Source organism: Protopterus annectens, chromosome 10.part0 (assembly GCF_019279795.1).
Source record: "Protopterus annectens isolate FY-2018-M chromosome 10.part0, PAN1.0, whole genome shotgun sequence".
NCBI classification, from domain to species: domain Eukaryota; kingdom Metazoa; phylum Chordata; order Ceratodontiformes; family Protopteridae; genus Protopterus; species Protopterus annectens.
The window spans coordinates 937,536,341-937,549,855 of NC_056744.1; positions in this window are offsets into that span (position 1 = coordinate 937,536,341).

Below are 13,515 nucleotides of genomic sequence, written 5' to 3' on the forward strand. Positions count from 1 at the left end.
AAACACAACACAACACATGTCCCTACAGACTACGAACATAAAATGTACAAATGAACATCACATAATTTTTTTTTAAATTGTAAAGATGTTTAACCGTGAGTGCGCTCGTTTGCGCGGGTGTGCCCGTAGCGCAGCTACAGTTAGCAGTCAGTGGGAAAGCATATAAGAACTAAATATGCAAAGTAAACCAAGAAGCAATAGCGTAGCAGTAGAGATGTTGGCTGAAGAGCAGGCATTCATGGTTTGAGCCCCCACAGCACCAATTTTTATTTGTAGCAAAATAAGCACGAAACAAGTCCCTGACAAATATGTACACATAAAATCACATTTTATGTAAAATGTAATGAAATATCCCATTTATATTGAAGGAATGTGAGGTAACAAAACAATAAAAAATGCCAGATGTGCCCATAGCTGAGCTACAGTTTAACAGGGTGAGTGCATCTGCCCGTAGGTGAGCAGTGGTTTAACTGGTGCAAAATGAGTGCCCGTGGCTGAGTAGTGGTTTAACATGCTAAATCTATGTGCCCCTAACTGAGCTAAGCGTAATATGTGTGCTGATAGCCAAATGAGGCTTAAACCAGCGTACCACGTTTGCGCGGAGCTGCGCACCGTGCAAACAAGCTAACCGACGGGCAACGTTGAGCAAGCCGTATCAAAACTGCCTTTACACAGGCACACCCCTCAGCTTGTCTAGACAGTCATAAAAAATAAAAAGTAGTGGCCAGGTTTGAACCCAGGATACTATACACCATAGTCAAGGTACTGAACCACTAAGCCATGACAGCAGTACCTATAAATGCAATAATAGCTAATATATAGGAATGAATACAAACTGGAGCATGACAATGCAGGTTTACTGAAGTTGATACAATTCCAAAATGGCCAATCACAGATATGTGCGGGAAAACGGACTATATAAGCCCCATAGGCGGGAATACACAGCATAAACGATTGTAGAACTGAACTGCAGGCAGAATGACAGGAGTAGGAGAGGGTAGTTGCTTTCGAGCACAGAGGTGGGGCATTGAGGAGTCCAGGTACATGGTCTGGCTCCTAGTCCACAATCATGAGGCCCAACTCATGCAGGGCCAGGTCCTGTGGGGAGCATACAGGGGTGAGGCGTGGGACCGGTTGGCTCATGATCTCACCAGTGCCACAGGGATTCCAAGGACTGGTGAGCAGGTCCATCACCACCATGTGGACCTGAAGAGACGCAAGCAGGACCAATTGAACCTTTGGATCCAGGAGGCCCGGCAAATGCCCAACGCCCCACTACTGAGTAAGTTACATTTAATTATGTATGTAAGAAATTAAACTAGCTGATATTATGGAGATGTGTATTCCAATATTACTTCATTTATATTACAGCTGCAGGTGTCCGTTCTGCGAACCGCAGAGCCTATGGCGATAGGCTGGTGCGGTTGCGCCACCAGGCAGGTCAGTAATCCACTCCCAGTAACTGTAAAGAAATATAAAAGTATGACAGTCAGCAAAAGAGTGCAGTGTAGTCACTAAGGAATAAAATGTGCAAGTAACAGTGTGAAAGTGTTTGCAAGTATTGCTTGATTACAAAAGTGTGTTGCAGCCTGTAAGCCAAACAGAAAAATGAAAATGTCTGACATAAATTCTGAAATAAAAATGCCCCACCTGTAAGAAAATAGTACACAACTTGCAGCAGGCTGAAAAGTATAGCTGCAGAAGATGATGAACTCACATGTGTGAAATATATCCCCGTTGAAATACTGAAACATGACAGAAGTGAGACTGCTGGAAAGGATTGTAATAACTACAGGTAAAACATGTCAATAAAGCCTAGAAGTAAGTACCATCCTGAATAGTAAAATGAAAACAAGTGAGAGAGTGTGAGAAAGTGTCATGAATCCAGCAATACAGTAGTAATAACCCCTGAATAAAGTATACTGCAGTCAGTACAGAATGAAATGCATGTGAGAATCCAAACCAAACAGTGAAATCTGTTCAAAGTGTTGCTGCATCTGGAATGTGTATTCCAAAATCTGGATATGTTGCTCTCAGTCTGCAATATGCAGATAGTATGATTGTCTGATATACCAAACATCCACACTTGTCTATAGCTATATAAAGCAAATGTAGCAGGATGATGTAGCTGAACAAAGCTAGATATGAATGTGTATGAAGAACAATAAAATGTATATTGATGTTGCAGTAACAGTCCTATCACCAAGTTGAAGTAGTTATCATATTGGAAACTGTAGTTAGAACAGTAGTGTGTATATATGTGCAGCTATTAGAAATGTACAGCATATGTATTGGTATTCGAAGGTGTTAATATTATTTGCTTCACCCCACCCTATAACCACATATAACCCATTCCACGTGAAAATGGTATGTGCAATCACAATTAACACCCCTGGATGTTTGTCCTGTTGGGTCATATATATTTGCATGTCCATTGATGCATCTGCCCCATTCATACATCCAAACCTGATGGCCTGTTGCCATCAATCAACCCTGCATGTTGTTGGACTGTGTATTGCTGTTCAAATTATGCATGTGTTATGCTCGCTGTTCAATGGTGTGAATATCTGGGTGTTTGGTTAATGGGAATACTAATGCATGCTGTTACAACTAATTGTGGATGGTATTATATGTCACTAACCCAAACTGTCATGACATAATGCAAAACATAGGACGACAGGGAAGGCGGGTTCCAGCGGACCCACCTCTCCCACCTCAGCTGGCGAGTGCACCTGGCACTAGTGCCCAGTCTGGACCCTCCTCCGGTGGCCCTGTGCCACCTGTGGGTGGAAGCGCTGCAGGGGATGGGGCTCACCCCCCCCTGCAAGTGTGGCCAGAGGAGAACCACCACTCACCCTCCGTAGCGTCCGGACTGTGGTGCGTAGGGAGATTCGGGACTCTGTTCTCGAGCCCCTATGCCAGCTTGAGGCACGGGTGGCACAACTTATGGGCATGCCTGTTGCCCGGCCTACACAGCCCCCAGCACAGCCCCGTCCTGGGCAGTGAAGGAACAGTGGCAACTGCCTATGGGTGGGGATATCAGTTCCACTGTTGCCATCTGTGGGCTCATGGGCTCTGGATATCCAAACCTCCGTCCCCGTCAATTGTGTAACCCCCCACACGTGTCATACACCGCCCCTGTATGCGTCTTGTTTGTCTTGTCTGTTTACCTACCCAACCTACCTCCCCAGTTGTACCGACTTCCTTCACCTGACATACCACTCTCACCTGAAAAAAAAAAAAAGGGCACTCTGTACCCACAAAAAAATTACGCCCCATACATAGCTGCCCATTCCGCACACATGTCTGCTGGACATGGAAACTATCAATTACAATTGGCTGTACAACAAGTATTATTGTTGTCCTGACACCTCTCTCAGGGGTGGAAGGTTTCAAATGTCATACCAAATTACATACATATGCACAGCTGTTGCTCATAAAGAAATGGGCAGCTATGGGCCTTACCTACATCCCTCCTGCAAATCCCAAGCTTGTTTACCTACTGTCTTACCCTCTTTGTGACCCCTTTTTCACCACTTTCCTGTCTCCCCATTTTCATTTCTTTCAAAGAAAATAGCGTGGGTGTGCGCCAGAGTAAGCACTATTAAGCGGTTGTAAGCGGGTTTGCGCATGTGTGCGCGGAGCTAACCGCCAGTGCGCATGTGTGAGCTCTGCGCTAACCCGGTTACAACTGCTTAAAAGTGCCTTAGTCACTTTGATTGACAGGTCCTGTACTCAGTTCAAAATAAAATCCCACTGTCAGTCCCAAACCCAGGACCTTGGAAACAGTAGTCTGTATGACCTACCACTAAGCCATGACTCTTATACAAGAACATTGTGCTAAAATAAATATAACATGTAATAGTAGGGATGAATGTAAAGGGAATATAGGATGCGTACTACCCAAAGCATGTCATGTAGAATTACTGTCAAAACTACTGGATTCCCATAATAGTAGTGTGTGAACAGAAACAGCCATGCTAGTTGAAGGCTTGTAGGTAATAATGTCAGTTAATGTACATATATAAATGTATGTATATGTACATATATATATATAAATATATATCTATATATAGTTGTAGGTGTCATTGTGCATACACACTTACTACAGGGAACAGGAGAGAGGAATGGAGAAATGTGAATCTACAACACAGCCTGAATCATGAGAGAGATACTTTACACTCACAGAACAGTGCCCACAGCATACCAGCATGGTCCCCGCCCTTACAATCTGAAAGGGCAACGCCTATCTCACATACCCTTTTATAGCACTGACCTGAAATCACAGTGAGAATTGCAATCAGTACACAACTGGCTGTATGCAATTAGCAAATGCTGGCTTACAATTGGTGCAGAGGCCATCACATGGACCTATGCAGATACCTACAAAAGCATCCTGTACTAACACTCCACATATGCAATACATTCATTGCACTGTCTGGAAGCAGACAGAGGGAGAGAGACAAACTGAGAGAGAGAAAAAAAAAACACGCTACACACTGTGACTCTGTGACTCTAAGCTGTCAGCAGTGACAGTAGCAGCAGGAATCAGAAGCAGTGGTAACGCAACCAGCTGCGACAAACACAGGTAATGCAAAGTAGCAGGTTAATAGTGTGCATACTGTGAACCCTCCAAATGTGTCATAGGTCTGTATCTATAGGTATGTCCATGTGATATGTTGTGTGTACGTAGTTCCACCCATGTCAATCAGTGTTAGGCCATGATCCTGGCAGCAGTTGTCTGTGCGTTGCCCTCAGCAATGGCTGTAGTGACTGCTTTGAAAGGTCAGCCAGGTTCAAAAGGCAGGATCAGCCCATCACAAAGGCACACTGGCTGGGAACAAGTGTCTGCAGGTACCCGATATCACTGCATATGCATCCCATACTGCATAATTCCATAGCTTAGCAGACCAGGCCGGTTATGCATATGATGTGGTAGTTCCCAGGGTCAGTTGAGGTGCCTCCTTAGTGGTGTGGGACCACTGTCGCTGTATGCCACTGTCCAGGTACATATCCTGTAGTATGGCCAAGATAAATTATCAGTGTTATATGCAGTTGTATGTCCTCTTGGAGTGCAGGTAGCACACATCCAGGGATACTATGAGGTCACAGTGATGCTGTGTGTTTTGCTTTGCTGAGGGCGGCCCTCACCTGGACATGTGAGATGATAGGGAGGTTACATACAGCTGTGATAACTATTGCAACTGGTGGGGGAGAAGGAGGGGGGATACGTGCACCGAACCTGTCTGCAAGAATGTTGCCAATATCTGTGTGTTTGTTGAATGTTAAGTAGGTGTGTATTAACATAGAGCATATCTGAGACATTTAACCATAGTGTTTGTGGCCATTTCCCTCCCAGAATAGGCCGTGGCCGTTGTTATGAGGGACCGTAGCGTAGTACCAGTGCTGACCACAGATGCCTTCCCTTAATGTGAATCTGCTCTGTCCTGCAGTAGCCTCCTGCTATTGTTATACAATCTGCCTCTGTCTGGGGTCCACCAGACAGGATGCCTAACCTTTGTGCATAGGGTCTGGCTTAGAAATGTGTGTGCAAGTTCCATGCAATCTGTGGCATGTCCATGGTAAGCATTTGCAAAGAGGTCAGCAGTGTGGGTTGTGGCTTCCACTGGCCCAGTGTGCTGCATGGATACCATCTCAGTCCTAACAAGTGAATAACTGTCTAATCACATACATATCAAAGTAGTCTACTGTGCTGGTGGTGGTGGTGGGATATGTATATCCAGGCCGAGTGACTTGTGTCCACATCACACTAGTGGATGGCATCCCACATACAGTACCTTGGGATGAACCCCCAGAGTGAGGTTGTGCATTGGACCTGTCAGTGTGTGCTGACCGATGGGGCATGCTACTATGTTTTGTGGAATGTGGCAGGTATTGTTGCACAGGTGTTGGCTGAGCACTGATATCTGGCCATGTACCTGTGTATCCACCATGACACACACACATGCAACATATGGGAGTAGTAGTATATCACTACACATGAGTATCATGTATAGTATGTGTGCCATATATTGCTGACATAGTCTGCTGATATCCTGTTTGTGTTCTCTTCCAGGGAGATGGCGCATCAGCGTAATACCACCTACTCTGCAGCAGAAGATGAGGAGATCCACCAGAGCCTGGTGCAGGAGTATGACATCCTGTTTTCCCGCACCAGTCAGAATCAGCAGGAGAGGGCTGCACTGTGGCAAGACCTTGTCCGTAGGGTAAATGATATTGGCATGCATAATAGGACATATGAGCAGGTACGACATCACTGCAGTGATTTAATCCGAAGTGTCCATCAGCGTGCATCAGATATCCACAGGCAACAGGTTGCCACAGGAGGTGGGGTGGCCACATCCCCCTCACCAGACTGGAGGGGCTACTCCTAAGTGTTGTGGCTCCAGCCCGGAACAGCAACAGCAGTACACCTGCATCATGATGGAGGCTGGATCCACACAGCAGCACGACATGGAGCGTGCAGGTAATATGCCATATGTACACTTGACTGTTCTGTACACTGTTAGTTTATGCATGTGTAAGGTGTGTCTGTGGTATGTATCTGTCATCATAGTATGTAATTGTGCATGTGTGATACTGGCAATATCAGCAGCTGATGTGTGAAAGGCAACTGGTGTACTACTGCACTGTATCATATGCAATATCAATGGCACAGTTGTGCCCACTGAAATTAATCTCATCATTTCTGCAGGTCTCTCCGGGGTTACAGCAAGGCAGGCCATCCATGCTGGTGAGTGTGTTTAACATAACCTATAATAGTCCTGATAATGCTAGTAACAGTAGTGCAACTCAGTAGTGCTCTGTGTGTATACTGCAGGGTGTGCATGTGTGCAGGTGTGCCTGTGCCCATGTGTGAATGTGTGCATGTGTGCAGGTGTGCCTGTGTCCACGTGTGCATGTGTGCATGTGTGCATGTGTGCCTGTGTCCACGTGTGCATGTGTGCATGTGTGCATGTGTGCTGTGTGCCTGTGTCCACGTGTGCATGTGTGCATGTGTGCATGTGTACACGTGACCACGTGTGCATGTGTGCATGTGTCCATGTGTGCATGTGACCACATGTGCATGTGTGCATGTGTGCATGTGTCCATGTGTGCATGTGTCCACGTGGGCATGTGTGCATGTGTGCATGTGTCCACGTGTGCATGTGTGCATGTGTGCCTGTGTGCATGTGTGCATGTGTGCATTTGTGCCTGTGTGCATGTGTCCACGTGTGCATGTCTGCATGTGTGCCTGTGTCCATGTGTGCATGTGTACCTGTGTCCATGTGTGCATGTGTGCATGTGTCCATGTGTGCATGTGTGCATAAGTGCATCACTGGTAACAATGTCTGGAGACTGTAAACTGTGTTTCCTGTCTTCCTCCCACAGGTTCTGGTGCTGCTCTGGTGACCTGCAGCAGGGAACCTGAATATTGTGCCACGGGTACTGGTAATGATGATATTTGTGTAATGGTACAGGAAGGTGTGTCAGGGTCCGCCATTGGTCAGCCAATTGGCCACAGCTGTCAACCCCATCATTGCGCACAGTCATCCTGCCAGTACATCCTTTGTCACCATTGTCCCTAGGTGATGGACAGGATACAGTGGGCATAGACCAGGGTAATGTGGTACCTGTGGCACATGCATCCCCACACAGCAGCCATGGGCAGGGTCCACCGATGGTACCACACAGACAGTTGCCCATGGGTTCTCGTGGGAGCATCCGTGGGCGTACTGCCTCTGGCCGATGTGCCCAAAGAGGTCTGTCAACCTCAGCTATGTTTCGGACTGTCATGCAGGCACAGTCGCATATGGAAAGGTACACTAGATAGGGTCTGAGGGAGCTGAGAGCATGTCGCACAGCCATGACTGACAGTATGCGTGACATCGCGGATACTATCCGTAATTTCACCGATGTCATAGACAGACATTATGGGGACATATTACAGCAGTTCCACAACCAAATGTCTATGAGCCATGGCAATGGTGGGCGTTTGTGGCGTCGACGTGGCCGTATGCCAGCAACAGCAGCAGCTGGCAGTCGGCGCGGATGACAACAGGCCCGCGCACGCTCCCATAGTGCCAGCAGCAGCCCTAGCAATGCTGGGTTTGTGCTGTCATCGGAATGCCCCAGGAGACCATGTGCACGTGGCTCTGGACAGTCCCAACAGGGACCTGTGTCCATTCAACACACTCCCGCTTCTGATGACAGTACCCAGTCTGGCTTAGTACTGGATACGGTCCGTAGCACCCCTGCCAGGCACAGGTACCGTGTCCGTGCCCACAGACACTGATCTGTATGACCTGCCAGGTGCAGTCTGTGGCTGTCCACAAACCCCTGTATATGGCAGCCATGTGGTGGAACTGTGTGCGTGCATACACACATGCAAAATGTTAACACCTAGGGTGACCACATACATGCACACACTGCACCAACACTGCCCCACCCTGTACTGCTGCCCCTCACCAACACACATACACACACATGTCAATTGGTGGTATCAGTGGCTGACTCAGGCATACCTAATTCACACCCTGTGCATATGATGACACTGTGCCACCTCCTGCAATCTCCAACATCATTGCGGGAACAGGTAAACACGTTGCTGATGCACAGGGTGACTACATAGAAGTGTATTAGTAGTATCATGTTGGTAACAGTACAGTGTGCTGCTATGACTGTGTGTATATCCCAGCATGCCTGATGCAGTAACTGTATGAATGTCCTGAATTGTTATCTGCACCCATAGTACATACCAAAGTGTAACAGCTGCACATAATTGCATGCCGGTGGTAAGGATGTCAACAGATAGCCGCATACATGGGTAGCACAGGGGGGAAGCTAACGCAAGTAGTGATATGCAATGGTGGACATGTACAGTAATGGTGTCAAGTTGCCCACAATGACTATGCAATGTGGATGTTTGCGCATGTAGATATGTGTGCAGTACCAATGTAATCCAAATCACAAATAACTATGACATAATATCAGTTCTACCATGGGCATCTGCGCTGTGTATTCCTGGGTACATGTTGATAGTGCCTACATATTTGCATTGTTACTTACTGTTATTGTTACCCCTTCTTTGTTGTACAATGCACTACTTCCAGCCCTGCTTACTGTAGCTTTGTTTGCATGAATGTTCACTTGGGGTTCCCTGGAACACTGCTTACACCTGCAATGCAGAGTTACAGTGCTTCTGTAGACTCCTAGTGACATCTGCATAGCGTACGATACGTATGTCAACTTTACACATGACAGAACGTCATTGTCTGTCCTGTACGCATGTACGATGCCTGTGACACATTGCACATGTCTTACCTGGCATTTACCCACATGTGCAGTCATATATGCCAGTGCTATGAAACAGTAGCAGTACACCCACACATACACACCTTCAGTATGTTGTTCCCCATTGGCCCTATGTGTTGGTACTCACCATGGCAATCACACTACTAGGGTAGCATGTGCAAAGGTAACCTGTGAATCACCTCTATGGTCCAGTTGTGGTTTATGTGAGTCATGTGGCAATGTCACAGCTGCCACATGTATGCAGTCAGCCATCACCCTTGGCCAGGAACGTACAACACGTGTGGGATGCCACCACACAGCCAATCTGGGGACTGAGTTCTCTGAACCCAGTAATGTCATACCCTGTCAGGTGGCATGTCATATATACTACATCCTGGACAAACTTCAACCCCAATCCCTGCTGCTACTATTGATAAAACCCCTGAAGATGTTTCTGATAGTTGTGACCAATTCTTTAATGAGACATTTCAAGCCCTAGCTAGCCATCTACCTCCTAGCTCCCCTGGTCCTGAAAGCAGCACGCCTAGAAACCTACTTGCGTTCAGCTTCCAACCAGTTGCCACTTCACTTATCCGTACCTTGATTGAAAAAGTAAAACCCACTACACTTTCTGCTGATCAACTCCCTGCCGAGTACCTACAAAAATCAGCTGATGCTATTGCTTACCCCGTCTCAAAACTAATCAAACGAACCATGGTAGAATCTAAATTTCCCACCATCTGGAAAATATCCTATGTAATCCCACTTCACAAAGAAGGCAGCTCTACTGAATTCTCCAATTATAGGCCAATAGCTATACTCTCTCCACTTGCAAAGATTATGGAAACTTTATTCATAGACAATTCATGCACCACCTAATCCAAAATCGCCTTATGGCAGACACTCAGCATGGCTTCCGTCCTCATCACAGCACTACTTCAGGCCTCCTAGCCTTTACTAACACCATAAACCATACTTGCAACACTAATTATATATCCTCAGCCCTCTTTTTGGATCTTTCCAAGGCATACGATATGGTTGATCACCAACTTGTAATCCACACCCTGCAAACATTCTGTCTAGATACTGGAGCCTTCCAATGGTTTCAATCCTACCTGCATGGTCAAGAGCAGGCTGGCCTCTGGCAGGACAAACTCTCTAACCTTCTACCTAACACCCTCAGAGTACCACAAGGCTCTATACTAGGGCCCTTGCTGTTCTCCATCTTCATTAACGACCTTTATACTGTCATCCCAAAAGTCAGCTGTATCCAATATGCTGATGACTCTACTCTGATTTGCTCAGCCACATCTCCAGTAGAGTTATGGTCAGCTACCCAAACCACCTTTAATACAATAGAAAACTGGCTTTCTGAACATTGTCTGATCCTAAATCCCAAAAAACTAAACTGCTGTTATTTCACCAACACGTAGGTCTACCGCTTGCACCTTTACCATAACATCAAATGATGGCACAATAATCTCCCTTGACCCATCTACTAAACTATTAGGTGTCATCATAGACAATAATCTCAAATGTGACCTACATGTTAACCAAATTATCAAAACCATCAATAAAAAACTAGGGTCACTTTACAGAATAAAAGCCTTCCTAACCCCTCCAGCTAAAATTGCCATAGCTCGCTCACACCTTCTTTCAACCCTTCTGTATGCATCCCCTCTACTCTCGAATATGAACAAGACTGTCCTTAACAAACACTCAATTTGCTACAACCACATTGCCAGGTTCGCCACTGGGCTGCCTTTTAGGACACATCATTGCATCAATCTAAATCAGCTTGGTTGGCTTGAACTACCCAGCCTAATACAGTATAACCAACTGATTATGGCCTCTAACATCCTCTATAATCCGGACAATACTCCTGCACTTCAAATATTATCACCCCCTATAACAATCCTAGACCGCTTCGATCCTCTAACAAACTACTAATTCAGACTAGCAAATTTAATAACACAGCCGGTGATTCTCTCTTTGCAAACTCTGTAAGTAGATCCTGGAACTCACTTCCAGCTGATATTACCTTACTTTCCACCTTAGGTCAATTTAACACTAGACTCAAACAACATTTGTCACTTAACTGGCTATGTCAATGTATCAAGCCTGGCTAACTTGAATGTGTAAAATCTGTTAACCAGTTTACTGTGTAATTTAATTTAATCCTGACTTGTGCTCAGGACTAACTTTAACCTGTGGAACATGTTTAACTTGCTTACTTATGTAATCTCTGTAAATAATCTGTTTGTAATATGTAATGCTGGTATTATGTAATGCTGTATCTGCTTACCCTTGGAGCTTTTCTCCCCGGGCCTCCGCTGAAAATGGACATGCATCCAGTCGGACTATCCCGGTCAACAAATGTAAGATAAATAAATAAATAAATAAAAATATTACAGTGACTACAATACAAGTCAGACATTGACACGCACTGACAGCATGCTGAACACACTGGGGCATATGTGGGGACTCAGAATAGCATCCTGCCTGAGCATCACACACCTCCGCAGCTGGCACACAGGCATATGTTCCATCAGAACAGAGCACATGCCACACATGGCACACACATCCCGTGTGCCACACACTCACAGCCTGTAGGGCTACACAACACACCTGCTACAGACGTGCCAGGTACCTGTCTTGGGTGCTGCACTGGGGTCCCACTCAACAGGCTGTATCTGGTGATGGTCACAGTGATATGCCTCAGGGGCACTATGGTCCACCACAGAACACATGCATACAGGTCAGAGGCATGGACACATATGACTCACTCATTGACCATGCCAGTATGGCTGACTTGAGACATACCTCCCTGGACTACATGATAGGGAACATAGAATGGATCTCTCAGCATGTGGCACATGCCAGTATGAGCCTGATCTTGGTTGCCAACATACCCTCACCAGGTATGCTACCACTATATGTGGGAAGAGTGTTGTATGTCTACATTATGCTCAGTCTCCAATGTCATTCATAGGGTATCCGCTGGCTGTCAACGTGTGCTTACATGCTAGGGAAGCCACAATGATGTGCAAGGGTCATCTTGCACGTTACACCCATGGCCCGATGTATATTGGCAAAGCTCCTTGATACACACATACTGCCTAATGCTGCAGGACACGGTTTACATAGCCACCTCCACGGGTATCACACAGGTTAGGACACTAACAGTGCTGCTACACAACAACAGCAGTGTACACCGCAAGATGCATGCACCGGACACTGTCCTCAGCACGGTGAACTGCAATGTCTGTGCAGTACCAGAGTCCTGATTCATGGTTCACAGGTGTTACCCATCACAGACAGGTTATGCCCCATACCATGCCTGTCGTCCCCTACACATGTAACACACATGGACAGGGGGTGGTATCCCAAGGCACCACAGATACACACACCTCCAGGTTGTTGGCACAGCACAAAGCATCAGGGCCTAATCATGTGCAGCTAACAGTATGTCAGACTGCCATCTGGTTCATAGCCTGGCACACACAACCCTCCCATACACATGAAGACCACCTATCCTCCATAACAACATTGGCAATATGACAGTCTCAAGAACTGTCTTTATATGGCTGGACTGCATCCAGCCAAACATTGTGCATGAGCATTACTGTAGCTACAACACACTAGTTGAAGGGTTCACAGCATGTGGTCACTGAATTGCAGTGGAATGACATGTTACCACTACTACAACAGGTGGGAACATGCAGCACCTGTACATCGACTACATGTACACTATATGGCCCAGACCAGATGTGTATCCCCTGCTGTAGGTATTTTACCATATACACCCACAATGTATAGACACATACCGCGTGCGGACCCTGCACAGTAAGACACAGTCATATTGGTATACATTGCAAATACCATTTATCCACTCGAGGCATGTGTCAGACATGGTAACTACTGCACGTCACAGGTATTTATGTGTATGTGTCACACACATACATCATGTGTGCAATGCCATTGCTGGTTTAGGCAATGGCATGCATTGTTATGTACAAAGACCCACACAAGGTCATAATGTGTGACACAACCACACGTGGCAGTTGTGGGTTACCAAAACATACCTATCTGTACTCTGACAATGGTAATAGACACAGTAGCAGAGCGCACTATTGGCATTACTAGCCAACTAGCCCTGTTTGGCTGTGCTGATAGTGTGGTGACATCCCCTGTGTTTACTGGGGGAATATGCAGCATCTG